The following is a 22,513-nucleotide window of genomic DNA, read 5'->3' as shown; positions in this document are numbered from 1 at the left end:
TTCCTTTCCGGCGCTGTCCCTATTGTAAATACCACTACTCTTCTTGGTACCTCCGTAATCGAGTTTTTCTGTTTGTCGTTGGCTTTGTATTGGCAATTATTGTCATTATTCTTCCCCTGCAGGTAAACCATAACGATGAATTATGATGAAATGAAGCAGATAAAAGGGCAAGAACAAGAAAGTCATGCCTGTTCGGGACTCCAACCCAGAACCTTATGTAACGAGATTTGAAATTCTGGAGAAGGCGTCCGTGTTTCGCTTGGTTTTCTCTTTCCTCTACTTCTCTTATATTATCATACATGTATAATAAAAATGGATCTGATATGATATGTTGCGATTCATAATTGTGCTGGTTAGATGCTACAGATGTGAACTCCAACCTGCAATATATTATTCCCTTTTGTTTCGTATCTGGTTGAACATGAAATTTTCTTACACTGTGACAATTTCTTTCTTAGTTTTGGTTTGGTGCACAGATATGCTAATCTGGACTGCCTTCAGTTTAAACTGGGATACTAACCACTATGTGCATCCACCGTGTATCAAACCCGGGATCCACTGATTGCAAGGCGACGACGTTATCACTACGCCATCGAGGAGGCCCCAAGACAAAATGTTGTTCACTCGATCTCTACCATAATTTATTTCAGCATTTACATTTTCGTTTTCTTCTTCTTTTTTCCTTTTGTTAACTACTCTTATACAACTCTTTTTGCGTCTTCGAATTTCTTCTTGTTTCAGGAAAAAATAATACATGCAGGCTGTATAAAAATCCCCCGTTCAAATAGATAAAACGTTCACTCTCGAGAACTAATTTACATGTTTATCACTAACGTAACCATTAGGAAACTATTGAAATGTTAACTGATATAACTGCAGATGAAACAATACTTACAGCCACTAACGAAATATCTATTCTTGTGTAGCCTCACAGACAACAAGTATCTGGTGAGTCATTCCCTCTTGCTGACTACGGGCGAAGGTCACTGAACTAAAGGGCGGTGGCAAGCAAGCAGGCTTCTGCTCTACCAAAGACGAGGTCACGTGTTCCAGTTATCAATGGCGTACGAAATAAGGAGGAACACAGCTATCTGACGTATGTTTTGGTCCCGTCATTGCACGTAGAACACTTTATCGTCGTGGCCTTGAAGTTCCCTCAGGGCACTCCTACGTAAAGGCTTCTCAGCTAGAAGGATATCTTCCCCATTGAGTGAAGGAAAAGTGGGTGCGTATAGAGGTCCTTCAACTTTCGTATTCTTTTTCATTTCAGAACCTGTGCTGTATCGTCGACTTAATCCAATCTATCCGATGTAGGTTTTAGGTTCTGTTTCTGTTCGGTTTTTTCACGTTGTCTTCCTGCTTATGTTATTCGCGACGAAGGTTCTCGATTCGATAATCTGGACAATAACGGGATTGTGTTGGTTGCTTGATTTGGTGTCTTAAGTCCACTTTATGTCCTGTTAGGCTAATCGTGAATGGACCTACAGTTTAAAGGAGGATCCGAACCACTATGTTCCTCCACCGAGTATCGAACCCGGGATCCCTTAATTACAAGGCGCCCACGATCCCACTGCGCCATCGGGGATTGTGTTCGAAACGAATGAATCAAATTTGAGTGATATGATATGCAACCATTGGAAGACTATTGAAAGAAAAGCTATGGGAACCTGCCAGTTTTTCTACTGCAGACAGGAAACCATAAACATGGAAGAGAAGCTTATATTCTATGAAACCTGACGCTATGTGCTCGAATACTGGCTAAATATAATCCATAGAGGCATAGCAACGTTAAACAACCTCTTATATGATACATATAGGTTTAAAAAGGTCGAAATACAAAGATTATGTGCGCCTCACTGATGGCGTAGTGGTAAGGCCTTGTAATCAAGGGGTCTGGGGTACGATACCAGGTGATCGCACATAGTGGTTCGGATCCCACTTTAAACTGTATGCAGTTCAGATTAGTCTATCTGTGCCGGTGACTCAGTAGGTAACGCGTCTGACTACCATGCTATAGGCCCCGGGTTCGATCCCCGGCCGGTTCAAGCCCGGGAACTTTTCTAACGTTGGAAGCGGCCCCGGCGCCCACCCAGCGTCGAATGACATGGGTACCTGGGGGAAAACCTGGGGGTAAAGGCTGTCAGGGGCGTGATGCTGATCACATCACCCCCACTCACGAACGAATCAAGAAAGTGTGGGGCGTTACCCCCACGCCCCCTATACGCCTTCATGGCGTAGCGCTAAGCACAGGTGAGAACTTTACCTTTTTTTTTTGCATAAAGTGGACTTACAACAAAATTTAAACTTGCAATAAAGATTATGATAAGGTATTAAAGAATTGGGTCTAACACATTTTTTTATTGTTTACCAATGACATTGTTAACTAATATTCTTAACTTCAGTTTCAAGATGAAATCGGCTACGAAATAAAAGGAGTGGGTTCATATTTCTGTTACGAAATTCCACTTTTTTTTAGTAGACCTGTGCCACACTAAGATGTGACATAATAAACAAATCTGAGATACTTTCAAAGTATTAAATTGCTATCTACGTATTTGGGAACAATCTTTCAATATAATACTTTTTTTGGACGCGTCAAATCATAGTATTTAATTCCTGTTTTAGCAGCTTTAAGAAACCTGATTTTGGGGGGGGGGTTACAAATGCCCTTTCTGCTCCCGTCAAGTTACGCCTATGACAAACAGGAATTCAAAGTAAAAGACTGTCCCGACTAAATCGGGAGACACGTCTGATAGATTTACAATTGGGAAAATCATAATTAAGCGTGTAGTTGAAAACAACCTATTTTCATATATTGCATGCAGCTCTACTTTTTCTGCAATGTGGATCAAGAACTGGAGACGTGGAGAAGCACAACACTCCACGTAACCAATAGTCACGTGACCCTCTTTGCTTTCCTGTCATGTTGACCTTCGCGTGGAACACATTTCTCGGTGTTAAGACAGGCAAAATCACCCGATCATCGAAGGGTGCAATATGTGTTGCCTACCCTCCTGCATTACTTGCTCCTATTAAAGCCTTATGGGGAAGAACTTTTTTCCATGACTGTACAAGGGATTCAAGTGCAAAATACAGTCGTATCCCGTAAGGAGGAAAGCAAATACACTGTAGATCCATTTCTTTTGTCCGTTCCTATGTCTATCCATTCCTCATTCTCAGTACTAAACCTTATTTTTATCCTTTTCACACGACATGCTTCTATTCCACCACGCTATCTCGAAACGCATTTCAATAATGGAGAACGCTGACGCCGTTTCTTTCATGTATCTTCTTCGGAAAGGAAATCGTGGATGTTGGAGAACATTCAGAAGATATATAGCAAATCCGTTCAGTTACCTAGCAACGGCAATCCCTGTGTGTATATCGGATAACCGTTCACGCACTATAGTGTAAAAGCGAGCATGGATACGAGTGGAAAAATAAAATTCATCCGATAAAATCCCTTACGCCCCCTCCGGTCTGATACTAAGGTTTGATGTATGGTCAGTAAATTCCGGCCAATAGAGGAAGGAAAATCTTCCGGGTGATTTGACGATTTCGAATAGCACGAGGGGGAGTAATAGTATCATGTATAGGGGATCAGTGTTGCCAACTTTGATAGATATTTGTAGTTTCTTCCCGTGTTTATAACGGCGTAATAAAAATATATATGCAAAGGAAAGAAACAACGGTTTCTGGTGTGGTACTGGATGACTTTAGAAGATTTGGGTGGATATATTTTGAAATTCACATTGTTATTGGGTGATACAAAGAAGTATTTATTATCAAAATAATAGGAACTCTATTTTGATTCGTTGTTCTTAACTATAACCTTCAGGCTTTGCAATTTTCCGTCTTACGCCCCATGTCAACGTAGGATTTACTTACTTTAATATCACTAACAGAAAATGTTTGTTTCTTGAAGAATGTGTAAGTACAAACCTTAACTTTGAGCAACGAAACAATTGTTGTAGATCATACTCCTTGCAAGTACTTGTTTATACATGGTGTATGGATTGTAACTGACAGTTTTTAAATAGTTATTACATTTCAACAAACCGAGCTTTGTGTCAACAAAGCATTGCAAAGGCAATAGTACACTTGTGACTTTGGTTCAGCAAATTTTCGTACATGTGCAACTAGCGGTGGCGGAGCTAGTGTCGCTCAAATAATAAATCGTGTCGACAGAGGAAAACCACGCGTAGCCCGCGGAAGTCAATATGAGAGGCGAGCAGGCAGATTGAAATTCCAAGGTCCAAGTTATACACCCTGTATAATTGTAATTTTACGAAGTATTTCTGTTATGAAACTAAAATGTGCTAGCCAAGAATCACATGTGTGTTCACATTACTCTGGTTCGAGTTTCTTACTGGAACCTGATTGGCAACTGTTATGTTTTCCACTCCCATCATTACCTCCTTCATTTCAGCGAATACTATATTTGCTTCAAAACAACCTCAGCACTTGGGCTATTTGCTCCATCATATCATACATATAGAAAAACATTTATCAGCAACAAATAGGCTATGCAGAGTAAACTCTCAAAGATTTGACTCCTGAAAAAGATAGCAAAATGTATCTAATTACTAAAATAGCTCGGATATAATGAGTGACAATTTTCGATGGTACCTAAATATCGACCTCTTTTATACGTACACCTTGAACTGTGTTTTGCAGACTAACGAGGCTCTGGTATCTGGATACACCCAGTATAATCCTCTGTGCCCTTGTGCTGGGTACTGTCCATGTGTCTTGTAATTAATTGCCTTTTCATCAATTTCGGCTTATCATTCCATCTTCGCGATTAGCCAAGTGACAGAAAAGCGAAGTAAAATAAATAAAATCCGTATAGCTTTTGATTAGGCATGGTACACTCAACAGCAGAAGTAATAGTAGGCTAATTGCCCATCATCATTAACATTCAGTTTTCCGCTAACTGATGGGTAATGATTTGAAATAACATCATTAATGAACAGAAGACATCTGCTTCGAATCGACAGAATTCCATACAACACAATATGTAGAGCAAAAAAATAAAAATAGCGATGGACGATTTTGGCTGCTATTATCTTTGCCATTGGGTGTACTGAGACAGAGATGGGCTTGTAAAAATCGTGGCAAAAACGTGGCCAAACTGTTTCCGACTTTTCGAGACGAGAGACCGACACCAAAATAGACATGATAAAGAAATAATATCGAGACGAGATAGTGTCTTATCCTCGTCTGGTATCGTAAATGTATCTCTCATTCTCGTGTCCGTCTTTATAAGAAAATATATTTTGCCTTTTTCCGGGTTTAAAGGCACCAGATAACAGTAAAAGGCGATTTACTGAAGATTTGTTTTCCTGCTTTCGTTCAAGCAACAATCATGATTTTCTGGTTTTCTCAAAACCAAATCAAATGTTTAAAGATGGAAATTTCAATTTACATTTTTTTATTACCCAACTTGGAATTAACGTTCAACAATTATGAGGTCCTTAGTAAGCCTCCTTTACCTGATTGACACTGAAAATCCAGCAAGGAATTTACATAGAATGCCTTGATTGGGCGAAGTTTCAGAATGCAAAAAGAATTACCTCTTGAACGGCAACAGCTAGCATTGTGTAGTTCAACGCTGTACTTCTAACCTTATAGTGATCAATGCTAATAAGGCCACAAACCACTTTTTGAGAGCTCTCTCAGCACTTAAACCAGGCTTATCTTCTCAACTTCTAAATTGCACTTATTCATAATCCTTAATAGCTTTCAGTCTGTACCTCTCGACGATTTCTTCCGATCACGCCGCAAATCTTCCTATCTTCCAGGCTTAGAGTTTACCATTCAAGTTCTGTTTGGGCTGGAACTCACTATACCCTTCTGTAATTCACGGTGACGAAATATCAAAATGCCAAGTGCTCAAATCACTGCAAATTTTTCGCGTTTTGCCAGCAACGTGCGCGGGAACATGAATCGTAAGGACGAGACGTCATGCCTCACTGCCCTCTCGCGCCAAAACCTAGTTCAGTCTACTTTTTGAGAGGGGAGTTCTTTCTATCCTCATTCGTTTCGTTGCCTTGTAAGTAAGGGGTCCCGGGTTCGATACCCGGCGGAGGCACACGGTTGTTCGGATTACACTTTAAACTTTAGGTCCAGTCCCAATTAGCCTTACTGTGCATAAAGTGGACTTAAAACACCAACTCAGTCGTTTCGGAGGGCAGAACAGTCGGTTACGTCTTATAGGCGAAGGACAAGCCTCGGTCTTGTCATCCGTACGCGTATTTACAAACCCTGTAGTACTGCAGAACCTCCAGCGATATTTGGCTACTGATTGGCTACCATTCCGGAAGTTGATGCAGCGTTCCTTCAAATTAACGCTAGATGGCAGGGTTTAAATTAACAGTGTAGATTTCAGATATCCATCCCAACAAGATAAGAAACCCATTTACAACAAGGTTCATTTTTTAGCAAAATTATTTAAATTAATGTTTTAGAAGACAGAAATCAGAACTCTTCTTGAAGTGAATGATTTTTCTACTTAAAGTCACATCAGTGCAAACATTGTAACTACCAATGACTATTGAGAAAATTATGTATATCCAACGTATAACATTTTAAACATTATATTTTATTATATATACGTATATTTCTTAATATAATTTCGACAATCTGTTTACAAACTTTATTACTATATAATCACGAGTCTTATTTTTCCATACTTTTGCTGTAAATGAAGAAGCAAGGAACAATGGACATGGAACATAAACACTTCCGGTGCACACAGCCAATAAGAAAGTGTTATATACCTCTGGTTCTGCAGCATTATAGGGTTTGTAAATACGCCACCCGTACACACCCTGATCACGATTGAATCGCGAGTTGGCAACACTGTTACTCGGCGGTTGAAAATAGCCACCCACGCAGTCATGGCGAACACCCCGAGGAGTCCAATTACTCCCCCGCAGACCGCGCGGTGACGTTTCGTTTCGAGTCAGGCGTCGGAGGCAGAACGTGGTGTGCATTGGAGAGGAATCCAATCACGAGAGAGACAAAATACATTCTTTGTCGGAGAGCATATCATACATATCTGAGCGAGGCTCATGAATCAATCCATTGCCCCATACCTGCATTCTGAATTCAGCATCATCGTGTGAAAACGGTCTTATCATCTCTTGTGAGATTCTATTTTCGGCTTTCCTGCTGCATATGGAAAAAGGTTCTCAAAACTTAGGATTTTCGCAGGGGCTTTACGTACACTTTTTTGTAGTCAGTCCTCATTTTTCCTGCCTTTGATGTTCTTATTTACAGGAATACTGTGGAGGTTATGACCCCCCACCAATGCCCTTAGGCACGCCACTGATTGCACAGCAGGATACTGCAATCATTTAATTCACACACTTTTTAAACAAGGCGGAAAGTATCTCTCAGCCTTTAGGCCAGTGAAAAAATGCCATCCTCACACTTTGGGGGGGGGGGGAGGTGGTACATTACACGTTTGTGCATATGTTGCATTATTAGTAAGAGAATTACACATTCTCGTATACGAATATTACCAGGTCTACATGAATTTCATATAAGTATATAAAATCTAGACACAGTTTCTTTTGATTTGAATATTTGAAAATATGCATACAACATGTGACGATTTCGTTAAGGAAATACGAAGTTGATCTGAACTGGCATCACATTATATTCAGGTGTCTTGCCCGGGTATTTATTTATCCTAATCTGCTATTAGACAGGATTATATGAATTCTAACTATAGTGTAAAATGAACTGGAGTTGAACAGCATTGGGAGTGTCACTATTCGTCTTAGAGACCCCAACAACTATGGATTCCACACTAATATCGGTCGTTATCGATTATTTTTACATGTCACCCCCTCCCCACCCTCACCCCCAGGGGTGTATTACCACAACAGTATTTCTTTCGATATTGCAAGCGATACGTGTTCCAAGTTTGGTTGAAATCGCTCCAGGCGTTCGAGAGTTATACCGGAACAAATATATACGTATACGTACATACACACACATACATACATACATTTTTATATATTAGATAGATGACGTCATTATCACATGACTTCCTGTGCACTTCGAAAGACATCTCTTCTACCAAGGAGTTCTTTGAGTCTCCCCGATTTCGTGGTGGTAATGTCGTCGCCTTGTTACGAGGGGACCCGGCTAGAGGCACATAGTGGTTTGTATCGCACTTTAAACTGCAGGCCCCGTCCCGACTAGTCTGTCTGTTCATAAAGTGGACTTCAAACAAACCTAACCAAACATGTGAATCATTGAAGGAGGCATATTGAAGAGTGGTTAAATCCCACTTTAAAATGTTGGTCCAATCTCTTTTGAGTATAAAGTGAATTTGAAAGAAAACCAGAACGATATTAAGTAAGCAAGGAATGAACTCAGGACCCTTCATTGCACGGCGACAGTACAGTGGGATCCATAAGTATTACCGTGCAAATTGTCCATGACAATTTTCATTAATTTTTCTCTTACATCTTTGCATTTTTGTACGATGGATTTTTATGTATGCTGGTGCAGAAGTTGTCAACAGCTTGTTTTGTCTTTTATTTTAATTCTTGAAGCTCTTATTGGGTTAAATAAAGTGCACGAACATGGTGATGGACAATTTGCACGGTAATACTCATGGATTCCACTGTACTACCATTTCAGTATATATATATTGTTTCAATTTTTCTGTTTCAAGTGTGTACATACGTAAAACAAAATGAGTCGAAATATCAATGTACTGTCCGACCGAGATAGGCATGACTAGCTCGAGAAGATGGATCTACTCGCGAAAGAGATGGTACTTTGAAAGACGGCTGTAGTCTTCAGACGAGTATTTCTCTGTATGCGTCCCGTTGTTTTGTAATCACTAGGCTTCGGATAGTTATGCATTTTGCATCTAGAATATGCAAATGCATATTTTCATTGTCTTCAGGATATATTGCATATTTTACCGATTTTTCTTACAAATGCATATTCTGCTGTTTCTGTCTGAAACTTTGTAGTTTCCTTTCCTTTGGTGCAATTCATAAACATGATTCAGTATGTATTCGCGAGGAATTCTGGATACAAGCTCCTAAAGGACATTTGCTCTATTCATGAAGGGAAACAAAGTTGGACGGTATTCCAACTGAACTGCACGTTTCCGATTTGTTGAAATTACAACATGCGCCTATTGTTTCTTGTGATGTGGAGAGAGTGTTTTCAGAGTATAAAAGTATTCTTGTGGATAACAGGCATAAGTTTACTTTTAAGAATCTGAAACAATACGTAGTTGTTAAGTGCAATAGTAACCTTTCATGCTGAGTTGAATGAGAGACAGCTGGTGAAATTCCACCTCCTGCTAATCGTGACATTCAGTGAAGTCCGAAACAGTTAGTGGACTTATGATACAAATACATATACAAAAACCATATGTAAAATATGGTCAATGCCAATAAGGTAAGACAAACCATATTCTTTTTACTTATGTAAACAGTGGAATTGATAAATAGTTACAAGCTATGGCTACATTTTCTGAGTTTGATGTAAATGCATATTTTGATCATTTAAAGAGCATATTTCGAGCATTTTAACAGCATATTTGCGTGCATATTTGTGATTTGAGATAGTTACAAGTCTTAAATTATTTCGTCGACGACGTTACTGTGTGTGAAACGTCAATCTTGTCCACACCCGAACTCGATCACAGAACCTTCAGCAACTTAATCGTAAGTCGTTCACCCAATGCACTTTTCTTGAGCTTTCATAATTCAAGGCAATCTGAAACTGAAGACTAAAACCATCAGGGCTTTAAAATTCAAGCGCACAATCAAGCCACTGTTAAGCTAATAACTGGTGCGAAAGTATTTCGGAACTTCCCAAAGTGCAACACCATCCCTTGATGTTAAAAGTCACGAGTTCGTCTCTAATGGGATGCTCATAATGTACATATTTATGAACTCAGCGTTTGGAACCTCCTGCTTATAATGAACTCATAACATTCCGGGTCCCCGAAGAATTTCGCTTTCAAAAGCCGGAGGTTTTTTTTTTCTTCTCGAGAAGAGGGAAGGGGAAGCGTCTTTTGTGGCATGTCCCTGGGATTAGCTTCGCAATTACGAAAACACATCTGCTTAACCTGGGACACTGCAGGTGCGTGTTATGTTTGAGTTATAAAGCAATTCCCCAGGAAGATTTTTTTTATTGCCTTTTCGCAGTGTGTTTTCAGTCACAAGTTGAATTCCCTTGATGGCGACACATCTCTGGGAGTATCCAAGCTGGGTATAGGTGGAAGGCAAAACAGGTTTTGAACTTTTTGGGCGACATTTTTGATAAATTGGAGGAGCAGGTGTGAATGTAGACGTATTACATCCTTCTCTTTCCCTCTGTGTATTTCTTTCTTCCTTCTTCTGTTTTGTTCTTCTATCGTTCTCTGTTTATCTCTCTCAATCTCCTTTCCTATTTTCTATATCCATCTCGTTCTTCTTTCTCTTTCCATTCTTCTGTTTCTCTCTTGTTTTTCCTCTTACTATTTCTCCTATTTACTTTATCCATTTCTCTATTTTCCTCTGTTTAGCTCTCTAACTTTTCTTCCCTTTTTCCTGTATCCATCTCGTTCTTTCTTTATCTCTTTCCATTATCCATCTGTTTCTCTCATTTTAATTTATCCCTTCCTTCTTCTTATCTCTTTCATCTATCTTCTTCTGTTTATCTCTCCGACTTTCTTCCCTATTTTCTGTAACCATCTTGTCTGACTGATTTGTTTAATTTTACATCACTTTTGTGCAACGTTTGGGTAATTGATGTCTAAACTATCTCTGGATTAAGGCCGTGCATTGCGTCAGAGAACCTAAGGGAATCTAGTGGTCAGAGTGAAGCAGTACATGCTGCTCGAAGGCTGGTAACTGCAGTCGTTTCCTCCCCTTCATCGTGTTAATTGGTGGAGCCGTCTCGCGTCACTACTTGCGCAGAGACTTGATTTCGTTCGCTTGGTCCATAGATAGCCGGGACAGAGTATAGTTATTTTGTGTAGCTTCGCGTAAACCTGGATGAAAAACTAGATTGCTATTCTGTACGCGGCAAGATTCGAAGGAGGCAGAATTGAAACATATGGCCCAAGTGCACAACAAAATTGCGACACAAAATAAATGCAAAACCACGAATGTGAAACACTTTTGTGTAGAATCCGTGCTTGGAAAGAAATGAAATTGTTCGCCTTTCAGGTTCTATTTCTCTACATGTCCTTTCGGTACATTGAAATGTTCGGCATATTTTCTGAATTAGTTATATACGTTTTCCATTTTCTCAGTTTCCTGTAGTCTTCTGATAACAAATGTTCTGACTTCCTTCCTGCTTTCAAATTATATTTTCTTCTGTAGGGAAGCTGAAACAGGAAAACGTATTCTGCCTGAAGGAAATTGAAGAATAGCAATTGAATTATTGAAAGTCTTTCATGGAATCTGCAAACCTTCAGACGCTGCTCTTTCCGGTACATTTCTACAACGTGCTCCAGATCAAATAAGAACTTGTACCGTCACGAGAAGAATTGAGTAGGAAGTCGACAATGACGCTATCCTAGAATGTAAGCAACGTGCGAATCGTCTGTGTTGTGGGTGGTCTGACCGTAGAAGAAGTCGATTCAGAGTTCACTTTTCACACAGTGTTTTCCTGAAGAATTCCGACCTAGTTTTGCTCTTGTCTGTATAATATCCTATAGTATTCTCCATACCAAACTGTACAGAGTTGCGTGCGTTTTGAGTTTTGGTTTTTGTCCACTTTATGCACAGGAAACTAATCGGGACAGGACCTACAGTTTAAATTGGAATCCGAACAACTTTCGCCTCCGCCGGGTATTGAACCCGGGACCTCTTGATTACAAGTAAAGAGTTGTTGTAAGTTTTAATAGGCATAAACTTGTGTTACTTTATATTTTTAACACGCTACAGGGTTGTCCAAAATAAACTCACTGTTTCTATGAACTTTGTGACGTCTTTGTAACCCAACGTGGACTCACGATTTTGCTATCAAAGGTTTCAGGTTCGAATCAAGGTCTTAGCTAGAGTTTTCCTTTGCGGATGTTATGAGTTTCATTCAATCAGAATTCATCTTCATCAACGCTACTAGCGCCGACCTCCGCGCTATGACGTCAGGGGTTCCGGCCTTGGCATGGGTGTTGTTTGTGAGTGTTCCTTCATCAATTTCATCACGATATCAATCATCTTCATCTTTGCAATTAGCCAAAAGTGACAGAAAACAGAGAAGAAGTAAGATACATTTTTTAAAAAACGAACTCGTAGAGCATGTAGGCAGTTAAACTCACATTCAGGAGACCATGAACATCTCATTGGACTTAAAATTGCATACGGAAGCATTTGAATTAACTTGCAATCAAATAAAAATGTCTACGAGTGTTTTTATTGTGACGTTTACCGTACCGCTGTTTCGTTTAAGCATGTTTAGCTTCCAAATGCGATACTAAAGTTTCCCAAGTGGAATATCTGCTGTGGAAATGCTCCTGTGAAAGTGTCGCAAATAATGTACTCGGCCAGAGAGGGAAACGCTGTAACGTTATTAAATTCCGCATAATCGTTTGTCTCTCAGACAGAGAAACACAATGTACTACCACAATTATGCAGTCGTGCCGTTCTCTTATCATTACTTTGACAAGAGTCAGCCACCACAAATGGCTCCGAGGATAACTTAAAACCACCACGTTTTGTCGCAGGTCGACATCAAATGCGGAAACTTCCATTGAAAAATATGGAAATACCTTTGCATCCACTTTTAAGCATACAGATCACATTTTGTAATACAGGGCTACTATATATGATTTTTTCCATATTGCACATACAGATATGAATTATATATGACAATAACTGTACACTCACGAAGTTTTCCTCACATTCAAAAAATGTTCTATATGTGCCCCTCTGACCACACAACACACATCGTGCCTTGTAATCAAGGGGCCCCGGGTTTGATACCCGTTGGAGGCACATAATGGGTTGGATCCCACTTTAGACTGTAGTTCCAGTCCCGATTAGCCTTACTGTGCATAAAGTGGACATAAAACACCAACTTAATCAATCAATCAAGACACACATCCAAGCGGTAATCGAGTTCCACTCATATATTTGTACCAATCCCCTGGTCATCAGAGAAGCATTGATGCGTTCCCTCAACTGTACCAGTGTCCAGAACAAGGCCTGTTCTGAATGCACGCTGCACTGCTATAACAGATGAACATCTCACATATTTCAACAAACAGAAACTCTTTTCTTAGATTGTCGCCATTTTGTGCAGGCAGTCGTGCTGCCAACTGGTGTGTCACGATGCAAACTTGATGAGTTTACAGTTATTTTCATGTATCATTCATATCTGTTTGTTCAATACTTTGGAAAACACAGTATTTTGAAATCGAATGAATCATGTATAGTAGCCCTGTATAATCTGTACCTATCTGAAGTAACTAACTATCACTTTTGTACAATGTGATCTATGAGTATTACCGTGCAAATTGTCCATCACCATGATCGTGCACTTTATTTGACCGAATATAAAGTTCAAGAATTAAAAGAAAACTCAAGGCAAGCTGCTGACAACTTCTGAACCAGCATACATAAAAATCCATTGCTTAATAACACACGAAAGAGTCATGGACAGTTTGCACGGTAATACTCATGGATCCCACTGTACAGATTTATGTTACATAGTATGCTTGTTTATATATCTCTTGTTTTACATAAGTGATGTTAAGGCTCATGACTGATGTTACACTCAATCATAGAAGATACTGCAACATTCATTCACCTTATTTTACCACAAGCTACACGGAGCAGTATACAGACTACACAAGATAAACAATGCTTTTTGGGCCTCTTCCAAGCTGCTGTTACTTTTGCGATATTATTTCGCCAGAAAGATACTTTCTTGAAAGTTGTAGCATGTTATATTTTCACTACACACTCTACGGTAAATTGAGAACTAAAGCTGAGTGGCACATCGCTCTAGGACACCAGGGATCCCGGGTTCGAATCCCAGCCTGGGCATGGATGTTTGTGAGTGTCCATTCATCAATTGCATCATATCATCACTCCTCCCCATCTTCCCAAATTAGCCAAAAGTTGCACAAAAGCGAAGTCAAATATAGCAAATTTGAGAACTAAGAAGTATGCAAACTATATTCCAGAATATAATGACGTTCCCTGTAAAGTTTGGATACGATATCTCTACCGACACCGAGAATATGATAGTTTGTTTTCGTTAAGTCCTTTGTATACACCCTGTATGTGTAGATCCAGGACTAACATCACATTTGGCCAAGATATATCAGACGGTTGGTTTTATTTCTTATAATGTTGCAATATTTCAAACATCTAATTTTTTTCCGGTTTTTGGCTCCTTGCAAGATATTTTTCCCCAGTGGATGCCTCTTAGAGATACAGAGCAGGTGCTGTAGCACTCCCCCTCCCAGCCAAAAACCTCAGCTATGTCCAGACTTATGTTTGAGAAGCACAACTGTAAATAACTCAAGTTCTGCGATACTTTTCCTGAGTATCCCTGCAAAAACGGTAAGCCGTTTTGTGCAAATTCGAAAACTATCTGCTTCCTACATTCCCCCTTTTTACTTTCCACGCATATGGACACAAAAAAGTTTCTCCCTACTAAAATATCCATCCGAGTTGAAATTTTAAAGCACGTCCCTTACATAAAAGAAACGTGAAAAGTGTCTGCCATCGCGATGAACAATAAACCCCCAACGATCCTCTACATTGAGGGGCAATTGTTGTACAAAGCGGATGCATATTGTGTGCCATAAACTCGCATACAATTCGAACTCACAGTTCCTCGCTCGTATAAAACTGTTGTAAAATGTGGATCCGCGTGAGGAGATAACAAAAGTTCCTCGACGATAATTCATGCTCATGACTGATCTTGTATTCGTCTCCTCTCCTCTCTCAGGTGAATATCTTCTCTAGCATCTTCTGCTCAAGTTGTCTCATGAGGACATATCCTTAGAAAGGAACGTATGTCTCAAGCCTTCACTTGTATTAGCTCGTAGATCTATCATTCTATATCTGTCTCTCTCTCCGTTATCTCTTTCATTCTCTCTCTGCCTTTCTCTACATTCCCTTCTATCTCTCCCAGGTTTCTTCTCTCTCTCTCTCTCTCTCTCTCTCTCTCTCTCTTTCTGTCTCTCTTGGTCTTTCTTTCTCTCTTACTTGATGTCTGTGTGTGTGCGTGTGTTTCTTTATGTCTCTCTCTCTCTCTTTGTGTGTTTCTTTATGTCTCTATCTATCTCTCTCTCTCTCTCTCTCTCTGTGTTTCTTTATGTCTCTCTCTCTCTCTCTCGCTCTGTGTGTTTCTTTATGTCTCTCTCTCTCTCTCTCTCTCTCTCTGGATTTCTGTTTCTTTCTCTTTCTATGTCTCTCGCTCTCCTCCTTTGTCTCTCTCTCTCATTCTTTCTCTCTCCGTTCTCTCTTTCTTTTTCTCCCTGCCCCTCTCTAAATCTCCTTCTGCCTCTCCCATGTCTCCACTCTCCCTCTCCCTCTGTCTCTCTTGGTCTTTCTTTCATTCTGTCTCTCTCTCTCTCTGGTTTCTGTCTCTCTTTTTCTTTCTTTGTCTCTCTCTCTTTTTCTCTCTACATCTCCTCCTGTCTATCCCGAGTCTCTTCTCGCTCTCTCTGTCTCTCTTGGTTTTCCTTTCTCTCGGTGTTTTTTATGTGTCTCTCTCTCTCTCTCTCTCTCTGTCTGGATTTCTGTATGTTTCTCTTTCTTTCTCTCGCCTTTTCCTTTCTTTCTCGGTCTGCCTCTCTCTACATCTCCTTCTGTCTCTTCCAGGTTACTTCTCTCTCTCTGTCTCTGTTGGTCTTTCCTTCTCTCTTTCTCTCTGTGTTTCTTTATGTCTCTATCTCTGGATTTCTGTCCCTCTTTCTTTCTCTCTCTACCTCTGTGTGTGTGTGTGTGTGTGTGTGTGTGTGTGTGTGTGTGTGTGTGGTGTGTGTGTGTGTGTGTGTGTGTGTGGTGTGTTTGTGTGTGTGTGTGTGCCTCTCTCTGTCTATCTCTGTGTCTCTCTCTCACACTTTCTTTGTTTCTCTCTTTTCTCTGTGTGTCTCCTTCTGTCCCTCTCTGCGTCTCTATCTCTGTCGTTCTCTGTATCTCTCTGTGGCTGCTCCGTCTTCCCCTCTCTCTATTTCTCTCCCCAGTGGTTTTCTTCCCATTTTACTGTTGTGCCGTTAAAAATAAATAGGGTGAGGCCGATGAGGAAGGCACATTCAATATAGTCTACTTCTAAATACGAGGACTGGTGGAAAAGTTTCTGCAAACTACCACCAACAGTGGCGCTAGTGTTCCGATATTATAAAAATCGGAACAATATACCTTTTTATGTTTAAGTTATCTTTGATTGTTTGTTTAAACCTATTCGTTTATTTTTCACACCAGTTTGAAGAAGTAGTTTCGTGTTAGAAATGGTAATTTCTCGTGAACACTTTCGGGCAATGATTTTTTTATGATTTCAAATGTAGTTTAACACCAAAACAATGCATCGAGCGACTTTATTTGGCTTTTGGGGATGAAGCCCCATCCAATAGGACTGTGTACAATTGGTTTTCCGAATTCCAGCGTGGTAGCACATTTCTTAGTGATGAATTTCATGAAGGTCGTCCATCCACGTCTGTTGTTGCCGTGAGATTCAGACATCCTTGAACATTGATATAAAAGCAATACACACGATTTTGCATGTTCATCTGAACGTACGGAATCTTTCATGCCGTTGGATCCCACAGAACTTGACCGAATCTCAAAAACAGGTTCGTGTAAATTGGTGTAAAGAAATGCTCAAAATATCCAACGAGGCAAGTCAAATTTGGTGTACTACATGGTTACAGGAGACGAAACTTGGAGCTATTCATACGAATCCGAAACTAAAACAACAATCCACTGTTTGGGTGTTGCAAAGTGAGCCGAAACCAACAAAAGTTGTTCGTTCGAGGAGTGCTGGCAAGCAAATGGTTGCTTGTTTCTTCGGTTATACCGGATATGTGGCAACAATAGCTTTAGAAGATCCAAGGACTGTAAATGCTGAGTGGTATACAACAACTTGTTTGCCAGAGGTTATGAACCAATTGCGTAAAAGAAACCCAAATCATCGCATTATTCTTCACCACGACAACGCCAGTTCCCACTCAGCACACCAAACTGTTGATTTTTTGTCCAGTGAAAACGTCGAATTAATGACTCATTGTCCGTACTCACCTGATGTATCACCTAATGACTTCTTTTTGTTCCCCCACATGAAAAATAAGATGAGTGGTGAGCGATTTGTGTTGTCTGAAGCAGCTGTTGACGCATTCCGAACAGCGGTTTCTGAGGTATCAGCTTCAGAGTGTATAACCGATTGTTGTAGGACTTATGATTCGGAACGAATGAAGATGAAAGAGGCTAGCTTCACTCCCCTCTTAAATAATAGACTGAGTCCCAAAGACAATGGAAAATAAGCGCTCGTGAATTTCGGGCGCGGGTTTTGTTGCATCTGTCGGCGAAAGAGAGTTACAGCGACTGGTCTTTGTGGTTGATGTCCGCGCGCGCGTTGCTGGAAAAACGCGAAAAGTTTGCAGTCGTTCGAGCTGTTGACATTTTTTTAGATTTCGTCACCGCGAAACACAAAAGTGCATAGATAGTTCGAGCCCAAAAGAGAACACGAATGGTGAACTCGTTGTTTGAAAGACGAAAGACTTGTAGTGTCATGAATCGGCGAGAGGTGGCGTCTACCGCAATAAGGATACGGACAGGAGGAATGAAGAGGAAGGGCCAACGAGAAGTTGAAGAATAAAAGTGCTCAGTGATTTTGATAGTGACTCTTCCTTAAGTGTTGAGAGCTCTCAAATATATGGCCTTTTTAGCGTCGATCAATACAAAGTTAAAAGTACAGCGCTGAACTATACAACCGTGAGTAATATTTTTCAATGTGTTATATTAGCTTCTATCTTGTGATAGTTTTCAAGTATGGTTACATTTTTTAATCTTCACCGATACAATCGGGGCACTCTCCGTAAATTCCTGTATCTGAACCTTTCACTATAAATCAGATACCCAGACGACTCATAAAATAACTGGTAGATGGCTCCCCAGTTTGCAATAGACATTTGTTTAGGTGAAGGAGACTTACCAAGGAACTTCTCTAATTGTTTAATATTAATTAGAACTTCAGAAATAAAAGATTGTAAAAAGTTATTTTCTTTCCTGCTTTATACAGCAAATCAGGTTTTGTAAAAAGCTGAAAATCCTATTTAGCTTGAACGAAAGTAGTAAGCTCATTCTTAAGTTAAATACAACTTTTAATGTTATAAGTGGAAAAAATTCTTTCAAAATTGGTTTGAGCGTATGCAAAAGTGTATCGATCTTAAGGGTGAATACTTTGAAAAATAATAAAGCCATTCCCAGAATTTCACATGTCGTTTTTCATACTGATTGCAGAAACTTTAACAGCAGCCCTCGTACTTGCAATTTGCCATCCCCGCTTGCCTTGAGATATGCATGTAAATCATACGTGGAATGATCTACGTCCAGTATTTTTTTTTTTTAAAGTGGGAAAAAGCATCTCTTTAAAAGTTCGTGCGGTCACATCGACCGTTTTATAATATCGCAAACGATCTACGTCTATGGCTTCGCCTCTGTTTACAAATGGGTAGTTTTATACGGCGTAATTGTAGGGGAAAAATGACCTGTACTTATGGACAAACATTCATCTCCTGTCGTTTGCCGCGAACGTTAATGGAGAGCAATATAGGGAGGTGAAATAGCAAACGCGTCTCAAAAGTCAAAATATTGGCTTTCATTTCGAGCAGAAGTTTGAAATCGTTTATTTCACCCCTTATTCTGCACTTTCCATTTATGTGGTGATGTATTTGAACCCGCTATGGTGTCAGACACAGCATTTCGTTGCGTTCCTACGATGTTTAACGGTTGCTGATGGTCAAATGTCAGTGTTGCCATATGCAGACAAAAAATATAGCACGAGAATGGTTTCAATAATCACTCAAATCTCACAGGTTAATTGGTGCTATTTTTTAATACAGGGTGTCCAAGAAGTACTCTAACCATTTACGAAACCTGATAATTGGTAACTTGTTTTCTCTAGAGTCAAATTAAAGCAGCAGAAAATATCAATTTATTTCAGTTTTAAAATCGAGATAGACCTAATGAAAACCGGTAAGGATGAAACATTTTGGATTCATCTTACCTTCGGGTTTAAGAATGCTAGAGAGTTAGTTAATAATAACCCATTGCTCGACAGCCCTGTAAGGGCCTTGGCCCATCTACCGACTGCCAGTCTCCCTCCCACAATCCTACCTACAGGTGTGGAGATCTTAAACCAGTAATGGGGTGGCGTGGGGTCAGCACGTCGAACCCCCAGCCGTTATACGAGATTTCGGAGACCAGGTTACGGTACTCACCCGAGTTCCGGTCCTATACACAGGCCGAGGTCCCAGAAACTGTTTCCAGGCGGACTCGAACCCATGCCGTCCCGCAATCGGAGCCCAAAGCGAAATATATCTTGATGATCAATAGCTTATTACTATACAGCACTTACGGAAATCATCCACGGGAACGTATTATAGATTGATTGATTCAAGTTGACTTGTTTTACTTCGGTTTTCTTCCTCTTTTGGCTAATCCCGAAGATGAGGATGGATGGATACAATGTGAAATCGTAGAAGGGACAATCACAAACACACATGGAGTATACTCGGTGTGTATCCAGACGCCAGAGCCTCGTTAGTCTGCCAAATGCAGACCGATTAGGCTTTCTGCGCGACGATGAGTGGAGCTAAATGAATTTGACGACACGACACTTACAAAATACGTTCCAAGCCCACGCCAGGACTCGAACCAGGAAATTTCGGTGGCGACATCGAAACACAGTAGAGAGATATTAATATGGATATGTAATATCCAGACCAGGCTGCCGGGCGTCTTGACTTTCCATGCCGGAGACCCAGGTTCAACTCCAGGCGTGGGTCATTTCATGTAGGAATTGTGACGCATGTAGCGTCTAGGGTTCATCCAGCCTCTAGTAAATGGGTAACTAGCGCAACGCGTGGTGCTGATCACATCACCTTTTCAAAAAGGGGCAGAGGTTATGAATGTTTAGGTCCCTGCCTCAAGATTTCCCTCTATGCCGTCACAGCATATCGCAATGTGGAGTACCGCCATACGTCGCCATGGATCCTTGGTTCGAATCGAATCGAATTCATTGTGATTGCCCCTTCATCAATTCCATCATATCATCACTTAAGCCGACCTCCGTGGAGGAGTGGTTAGCACACTGCGCTATGTCGCCAGGTGTCCTTGGTTCGATTTTCGGTCCCTTCATCATACCGGGTGGCCAGAATTAAAGTTACCCAACTCAGAGCCCTCTGTAGGCCTGTTTCAGGCATCGTAGAACTCTGACATTTGGTGAATCTACTATGCAGACCATGGGGAAGAGGATGTCTATAAAAATAGTTGAATTTTCCTCCTCCAGTTTGAAATGTGGCGCTGTACTTCCATGATGGGTTGTAATAATGACGTAAACTGCTCCAATTGGTTATGGATTTGCCTTTACCTTGCAATCTTGCAATAAACGAGAGATTATTTTCTCGCAACTTCCAACCACTAACAAATGTCTTTCTAATTAATAACTCAGCTAAATCACTTATGTTTTTCAATATTCATTATTACAGCGCCACATTTCGGGCTGGTGGCGGAAACTTGAACTATTTTTTATCGTCATCCTCTTCCCCATGGTCTGCATAGTGGATTCACCAAATTTCAGAGTTCTACGATGCCTCAAACAGGCTACAGAGGACTCTGAGTTGGGTAACTTTATTTCTGACCACCCGGTATCATCACTCATCCACATCGTCGCGATTAGCCAAAAGTGGCATAAAAGCGACGCTAAATAATAAAATGGAATAACCTTTACCTTTTATTACTTTTTTATTTTTTGATTTGGTGTTTTAAGTCTACTTTGTGCACAGTAAGGCTAATCGGGACTAGATCTACAGTTTAAATTGGGAGCCAAATCACTACTTTTTCATATCTAGATCAGAGGAACTATTGCAAGATGCACTAACGTGCAATAGCAGTAATGCATATTTGTTTCTAGTACCAGGGATTAGAATCCCAAGCCATTGGTGGTTGCGAAGGTGAGCATTGTGACTATTTGGCCTGGAAAGTCTGGCACATATCCTATTCTTCCCTTTTGTAGTAACAACGCTTGGTTCTAGTGCACTCTGGTCGTGCAGAAAGTTCTCCTGGGGGGCGAGGGAGGGGGCGTTGGACGTTTTACAGCCCCAAAACCACCATTAAAACTTTTGGCGAAAAGTCGTTTGGCGCTATTGCGGCAACGGCGCCAATTTCGGCGGTCAATCCCCGTAAACAACTCTAATGTAATTAAACGGTGTAAATGCGGCCATTAAAGAGCCACAAAGTGCCCGTTTAACTTTAGGGAAGAGGGAATGGAGCTGATGGCAACGTCTCGATCCAAACTTGCACGAATCGTCCGCCATCGGACTTGGAATTTCAGTCGGTATTATGACCGTTCGCTTCCCGCCGGAGGTTAATGTGTCTTGGCCCTTTTAATCGTAACGATTCCTTTGAAAACGAACGGTTTTGTGGGGCTTTTCTAAGTCGCCCGATAATCTTTGAACCGATAGTGTTTATACAGGACGTCCTGTTTACTGCGAGACCACCTGCTTGTTGAAGGTAAGAGATCAATAAATCCAATCTTTTCGAAAAATATCGCACATCATTATCATTATTTTATTTACTAGAATATGGTAGTGAATTGTGAAGCTCAACAGTTAATTGCCACACTGGAAAAATAGAATTAATTTAGAATTTTTTGTCAGATTGCTGTGTAATATTTAATTACAAGAACTGGTTGGAATGTTTTTTTACAAACTTAATTTAAGATGCTGTAACAATATAACTGTATTTGTACAGAAAATACTTTTATCAAAGATTGATTATGACTATTTATTAAGAGCTATTGCTTACATGGTGCGTAAATATAGGCCCGTATAGACACATTTTCCTTATTTCAAAATGGCGGCCGACTGATAAGGCAGCGGTGGCTCAGTCGGTAACGCGTCTGACTACCATGCTCAAGGTCCCGGGTTCGATCCCCGGCCGGTTCAAATCCGGGAACTTTTCTAACGTTGGAAGCGGTCCCGGCGCCCACGGTACCTGGGGGAAACCCTGGGGGGTAAAGGTGGTCAGGGGCATGATGCTGATCACATCACCCCCACTCACGACCGGATCAAGAAAGTGTGGGGCGTTACCCCCACACCCCTTATACGCCTTCACGGCGTGGTGCTAAGCACAGGGGAGCACTTTACCTTTTTTACTGATAAGAAGTCAAATAAGCATTTCAAATAATGATCTGCAGTGAACTAATTGTAGAAATAAAGATATGGTGATGTACTGGGCATTGCTGCGGTCAGCACTAAGTATCAACAAACTATTATTATTATTATTATTGCAATTTTCGT

General features: G+C 40.5%; 1 protein-coding gene across 4 annotated transcripts in view; it reads left to right on the top strand.

Annotated features, from left to right (window-relative positions):
• The window catches only part of LOC146001672 (uncharacterized), a 713,225-nt gene that overhangs the window by 412,732 nt on the left and 277,980 nt on the right, over positions 1-22,513 (top strand). The window contains exon 1 of one of the 4 annotated variants that reach the window (XM_083139298.1): positions 17,844-17,924. The exons of the other annotated variants lie outside the window; for them this stretch is intronic. The gene's annotated coding sequence lies outside the window, so the exon portion shown is untranslated. Of the gene's footprint in view, positions 1-17,843; positions 17,925-22,513 lie in introns of those variants that run through there. 4 annotated transcript variants of the gene reach the window in all.

The sequence above is a fragment of the Lepisma saccharinum genome, chromosome 17 (assembly GCF_977018435.1).
Source record: "Lepisma saccharinum chromosome 17, izLepSacc3.1, whole genome shotgun sequence".
Lineage (NCBI taxonomy): Eukaryota > Metazoa > Arthropoda > Insecta > Zygentoma > Lepismatidae > Lepisma > Lepisma saccharinum.
Note: the sequence above shows the minus strand (reverse complement) of the source record. Positions and strands in the feature narration are given on the sequence as shown.